Genomic DNA, 7,272 nt, shown 5'->3' with positions numbered 1-7,272 from the left:
ATCCAACAAAACCTTCTACAATATATCAGGTGGTGATAAGTGTTATGAAGAAAAATCAAGCAGGGAGAGAGGATATTGAGTGATGATGGCAGAGAGAGGTTGCAATTTTAAGTAGGGTGGAAGGATGCTCTGACAAAGTAGCATTTAAGAGACTTGAAAGAAGTTTGGGGGTAAGCCATGACAAGATCTTCATCTGGGTAAACAGTGTTCCAGATGGTGAGAACAGCAAATGAAAAGTGCTGCCTTACAGCAGAAATGAGTGATATTTTAAAGGAAAAAGGGAGAAGGCCAGTGTACCTGGTGTGGAGTGAGCAAGAGGGAGAATTAGGAGGGGAGGTCAGAGAAGTAGTGAGGGTTGAAGAATGTGTATGGTCTTGTAAATTTTTCACTTTTACTCTGGGCAAGGTGGCAAACCATGAAATAATCTTAACGAAAGAGGTGACATGATCCAACTTAAATTTTATAGTGATTACTCTGGCTACTACGTAAAGAACAGGCTGATAGGGTAGGATGGAGACCTGGAAAGTAGTAGAGAAAAGGCTATAGTCCAGACAAGACATGATGGTGTTGGGGGTACATTCTGAAGATAGAACTGATCATAATTACTCATGGGCAGGATTTAAATTATGAGAGAAAGGGGATCAACAGTAGGGTGAAGAATTTTCTGGTTTTGGCCTGAACAACTGGGTTAATGGTTGATCTATTAAGCAGATGAGGAAGTCTGGGTAGAGACAGGGTTGGGGTAGAAGAAGAATCAAGAGTCCTGCCTTGTACACAGTAAGTTTGAGTTTCCAAGTAAACATCCAAGTGGAGATGCATGTAGCCAGTTAAAAATACAAAGAATAAGTTCAGGGGCATGACGGGGCTGCAGACGAAGTTTGGGATTCATCTATTTGTAGAGATGTAATTTAAAGCCATTGGGTTGAATGAGATCTCCATATAATTTTACATATAAAGACAAGATCTCAAAGTCTGAGCCCTGGGGCACTCCAAGGTTGTATCAGGAAAACAAGGAGACCCAGGAATGGACACAGAAAGGAGGGGGTCATGAGGTAGATGGACAACCAAGTGGTGTCACAGGAGCCCCCCCCCCCCAAAAAAAGAGAATTTCAAACCAAGATTGGTTTCTATGTTCTAAAATTTCTTTTTCATTTATTTATTATTACACTGTCTAGAAATTCCAATAGTGATAATATTAACAGTTAAAATCCATTAAGTACTTAGTATGAATTAGACATGGGTTAAGCACTTTACATGCATCATCCAATTGAGTTCTCATATTAATCTTAAGAGTAAGCAAAAATTATCCTCATTTTCAGATGCAAATCTGAGGGCCAGATAAATTATACTGCCTCCTTAAAATTTCACAGCTTGTAAGCCTTGGATTTGTATGCAAACCCAGGAAGTCAGAAGTCAAAATCTGTGTTCTTAAACACTATGCCATTTTATAAAAGTAGTATTAATTATTAGTGATGTTCATAGTAGTCATTAGTGGCTTCAAAATACCTTTGACATTTATGCATTGAGTATGATGCTGGCTGTTGGCACATATACGCGATGATAGAGAGACAGATGGATAGACATAATCATGCTATGAAAATGTAAAAAAATTACCTACTTCTAATTTACTACGAATTTTTATTAGGAATAAATGCTGAAAAAGTTTAAAAAACCAATTTGGGGCAAGATCATTTTAAAATGTATATGGAAATCCAGGGGCGCCTCGGTGGCTCAGTTGTTAAGTGTCTGCCTTCGGCTTAGATCTTGATCCCAGGGTCCTGGGATTGAGCCCCACATCGGGCTCCCTGCTCCATGGGAAGCCTGCTTCTCCCTCTCCTACTCCCCTGCTTGTGTTCCCTCTCTCGCTGTGTCCCTCTGTGTCAAATAAATAAAATCTTTTTAAAAAGTTTTAAAAAAGGCATATGGAAATCCAAAGGATCTAGAATAACTAAAACAAATTTCAAAAATAATGAAGTTAAGAGAGTCTACTTCATCTGATTTCAAGACTTAAGATAAAGTGACAGTAATCAAGACATTGTGGTATTGGCATAAGGATACAGACATGTAGACCAATGGAATGAAAGAGTCCAGAAATGGACCTATGCTTGTATGACCAGCTGATTTTTGAACAAAGGTGCAAAGACAATTCAGAGAAAGGATAGTGTTTTAAACAAATTGTCCAGAAACAGTTGGATGCAAGACAACCTGATCCTTTTCTTGGACTATACATAAAAATTAAGTTGAACTACACCATAAATACTAAATCTAAGTTCTAAACCTATAAAACTTACAGAATAAAGAAAAAATCATTCTGACCTAAAGTTAAGCAAATATTTTTTTAAAAATATATTTTATTTATTTATTTGAGAGAGAGAGACAGAGGGAGAGCATGAGCAGACAGAGGGGCAGAGGGGGACGGAAAAGGAGACTCCCCACTGAGCAGGGAGCCTGCCAGGGAGCTCCATCCCAGGACCCTGAGATCATGACTTGAGCTGAAGGCAGCCGCTTAACCAACTGTGCAATCCAGGCGCCCCAAGGCAAAGATTTCTTAAAGGGGACACGAAGTGCACGAAAAGAAAATTTGGAAAATCAGACTTCGAAATTAAAAAATACTGCTCCTCAAAATACATGGTTAATGAAATGAACATGCAGGTCTCAGATTTGGGGAAATAGTTTTGTAAAGCATGCTGATAAAAATCTTACATACATAATATACAAAGAACTCTACAACTTACAGTTCTATAAGACAGCTTATGGTGTGGCTGGGTGATGGACATTGGAGAGGGTATGTATGTGCTATGATGAGTGCTATGAATTGTGTAAGACTGGCGAATCACAGACCTCTACCCTTGAAACAAATAACACATTATATGTTAATAATAATAAAAAAAAGACAGCTCTACAGTAAGGTACACAACCAAATGAAAATGAGCAAAAGATGTGATCAGACACTTCGTAAAAGGTATATGAATGGTCATTAAGCACAGGAAAAGAAGCCCAGCATCATTATTCATCAAGAAAATGCCAATTATGGGCACATGGGTGGCTCAGTGGGTTAAAGCCTCTGCCTTCGGCTTGGGTCATGATCTCGGGGTCCTGGGATCGAGCCCCACATTGGGCTCTCTGCTCGGCGGGGAGCCTGCTTCCTCCTCTCTCTCTGCCTGCCTCTCTGCCTACTTGTGATCTCTGTCTGTCAGATAAATAAATAAAATCTTTTTAAAAAAAGAAAAAAAAAAGAAAATGCCAGTTAAAACCATAAGGAGATACTACTGCATACCATTACACTGGCTAAAGTTTACAAAAGGATGGTAAATGACAACTGGAACAGTCACACATTTTTGGTGTGAATATAAAATAGTATAATCACTTTGGAAAACAATTTAGAAATTTCTTATTATGTTAAACATACACTTATCATGTCTCAGCAATCCCACACCTACATTTTTATGCAAGGGAAATAAAACCATATGTCTGCACATAGACTTGTACATGAATGTTTGTAGCAGCTTTGTTGGTAACAGAAAACTATATAAGCAATCCAAATATTCATCAACTCGTCAATGCAATGGAATACTATTAACAACAAAAAAGGAATATGAGCTACTGATACAGGATACATCGATGAATCTCAAAAAAAATAGGCTGAGCAAAAGAAGCCAGACACAGAGAGTACATGGTGCATTATTCCATTTATATAAAACTAGAGAAAAGACAACATAATCTATGGTGACAGAAGACAGATCAGAAGTTACCGGGAGCTAGTGCCAGATGTGTGGGTTAGGAGAGGACTGACAGCGATGGGGTCATAATGGGACTTTGATGGCACAAGAGACTTTTGGGGATAATAGAAAAGTTCTATATCTTGATTATGGTAGTGCTTACAGGAGTATACCAATTTGTCAAAACTCAACAAATTGCACAGTTAAAGTTGTAATTTATTGTAGCTGAATAACACTTTGATAGACTTAAAAAAAAGACAATGTGTTTTGGCATCCATGGAGGTAAACTTATGGTTTTTCTTCTCAATTATTAATGCAAGAAATATATTAGTAAATTACCCAATATTTAATTCCTTGCATTTATGAAGTAAAGCACATTTTTATTGATATAGTATTCATTTACTATCTGCTAGATTTTAGTTTTAAGGTAGCATTCAAGGTATTTGTATCTATTTTCATAAAATTGGTCAGTGATTTTGGTTTCCTATCATATTTATTGGATTTCAGGTCATGGTCATGATAACACTGTAAATAAATTTGGAAGCATTTTTAAAACAGCTGAATACCAGGGATATGCATTTACTGGTTTACATAACTGTAAAGTGCAGTGATTGTAGTTTTAGCCAATACTGTAGTCAGAGACAAGAATGATGCCATCAAATTTCTGTTGCTCTTATTTTTTAAGATTTTATTTATTTGAGAAAGAGAGAGCACAAGCAAGGGGGCAAGGCAGAGAGAGAAAGACAAGCAGGGAGCTCAACATACGGCTTAATCCCAGGACCCTGGGTTCATGACCTGAGTCAAAGGCAGACACTTAACGGACTGAGCCACCCAGGCGCCCCTCTGTTGCTCTTAGTTCTACTTCTTTTTTGGTTGGTTTCACTTCAGGCTGATTCATTTGGTAACAAAGATGGCCCTCAGAACTTTTAGAAACATATTGGCATGGCTACTGATCCCAGAGAATAAGAGCGTCTATTGCCATATCACTTCAGGAAAAGTCCCTTGGAAGACTGTGATTGCCTTAGCCCATGACATGTGTGCATTGCTGAACCAATTATAATGGACCAGAAAATGGTACGCCATGTCCAAGCCTGAGCATATGCTCACTCATGTAGTGGTCCAAGGAAAGCTCAATCCCAAAAGAAGCACAAAAATAGGGTCCTAAAAGGAACAAGTGGTTCTGTTACCGGAAAAGCAGGAGATGGATAATGTGCTAACAACTCAAACACCGTATAAATTACCCTCCTACAAGTTCCCTTGCACTTCTCCCCTCTCTTTCTCTTTTACTCCCTAAAGTTTTTTCATAGTCCTGTATCTGAGATCAAGCTGGTTACTATTGAGTTAGATGTTTTTCTTGTGCGTCTTTTCCGAGAATCATTTATGACATTTAAATTATATTTTATAAATTTACTGAACCTGTTCATTGAATGACCTGGCCTCAGTAGGAACTGGAGGAAGCTCTTTGACGGTTCCTCAGGCAACAGAAAAATCCTCCAGTGGCATTCAAATAATGAAGAATCCGGTTCAGTGTAATATCAATGTCATATACCAAGTTCTCCAAACAGTTCTCTTGAAGTGGTCCTGACTTGGCTTCACGTGGGAAGAAAGTTGCCTCTCCACCATGGTGAGTTCCCATGAGAGACCAGATATATCACACTAAAAGTCTAAATGTGTCACACTCTTTAATTTCTCAAAGAATTCTTGGCCTCTGTTTATATTACTTAGAGATGAATGATGGACACATGGTGGTAGACGTAAGTTTGGGCACACGGCTTTGCAAGTCCTAATACGTGACTTAGCTCCTCACTTTAGGATGGAGAGGTTTCAGGACACCTATATATCTCAGCCTTTGGAATGCAGGGAAGGTCTCATTAAACAATTAGCTGCATGAGTTATTTAACTGTATTTAACTGGTTTCAGAAGGCACCTTTTCCATTTCTGGGTTATTCATTTTCATATATATGACTTTTCGTTGATGAATGTCATTGAAGATAGATAGATATCAGAAAGGATATTTTAGTCATTCTCTCAGTTATGCAAAGGCTCAGAACATATATCTATAATACTTTACCTGAGCAGATAATATTTAGCTTAAAACATTTCCCTTAAAACTATTTCCCAAAACACAGTTTGTGAATGCAGAATGCCAATTATTATTACATGAAAAAGAGGGGGTTGGGGCGCCTGGGTGGCTCAGTGGGTTAAAACCTCTGCCTTGGGCTCAGGTCATGATCCCGGGGTCCTGGGATCGAGCCCTGCATCGGGCTCTCTGCTAAGCAGGGAGCCTGCTTCCTCCTCTCTCTCTGTCTACTTGTGATCTCTGTCAAATAAATAAATAAAATATTAAAAATAAAGAGGGGATTATGGTCAAATTAAATTTTTCTCCCACACACAGGCAAATGTGCATGGCTTTTCCTTTTATACATTTACTATCTATCAGTTTGCTATTCAAGAGAATGGGCAGATATATACATTCACTGTGATGGTTGGTGATGGCACAGAGCATGGAGAGGAGGCTGTTGCTTTGGGAAGTTCCAGAAAGATTTTCATCTCTCTCTGATCACTTTCTTCTGTTCGGAAAAGCCACTGAGCTGTGGGACAGCTTCTTGTATTTAGATGTCTTTTAGCTTAGCCTCCATTCCAGCTCTTTGATGGTTCTGTCTGGCCTTGTTCCTGGGTCTGTTGTCAGAAGTGTGGCCATCTGTAGATCTGGCTTTCTGCTTCTGGTAGCTCTGTGCATCCCGGAGCCTTCCAGGGTAGCTGCTTATGGATACTGTGGCTCTTTATTGGCAAAGGGACTGGAGGAGGCTTGTTTCACATCTGCCCCAAGGAAGGCTTTGCCTTCCAAATGAGGTGGTAATGGTTAGCTTTTCCCACCATGGCCTCTACATGTAGCCATATTCTGTTATGGCTTTTCAGAAGAGAGAGACTGGGATTTGGACCTTTCTTCAGTCTGCTGACATGTTCATAATATTTAGAAGAAATGTCTTGAAATTTCTAGTGTGTGAGTAGCATTCCTACCTGCCTTCCAAACATGAAACAGGTCCCCTGCCATCCTTTTAATTTCTGTGCTTATTCCAAAGGTAGATATTTGGGAAGAGGTAGACACTTCTGTTCATGTTCCACCTTATGTAGAGTTCCTGAAGTTCACTTTTATTTATTTATTTATTTATTTATTTATTTATTTATTTATTATTTTAGAGAGAGAGGAGAGACCACAGTGGGGAGGGGCAGAGCAAGAGAGAAACTTCATCAGACTCTGCTCTAAGTGCAGAGCCTGATGAAGGGCTTGATCTCACAATCCTGACATTACAACACTGAGGTCACGACCTGAGCCCAAACACAAGAGTTTCTTAACGATTCTTAGGTGACACTTAACCTACCAAGATACCCGGGCGCCCCTTCTGAAGTTCACTTTAAACATATGAAGACACATAAACATTCAGAAGCAAACTAAATATCTCAAATCCAAATGCAAACGTCCTGCTAAATGGCACTGGACATTAAATCAAATGCATCTCAGTCCAATCAATGAGGTAATGCCCTGGTCTGG

The sequence above is a fragment of the Lontra canadensis genome, unplaced genomic scaffold, assembly GCF_010015895.1.
Source record: "Lontra canadensis isolate GAN:19392208 unplaced genomic scaffold, GSC_riverotter_1.0 scaffold123, whole genome shotgun sequence".
NCBI lineage: Eukaryota > Metazoa > Chordata > Mammalia > Carnivora > Mustelidae > Lontra > Lontra canadensis.
The sequence above is the reverse complement of the archived record's forward strand: the minus strand, read 5'-3'. Positions refer to the sequence as shown.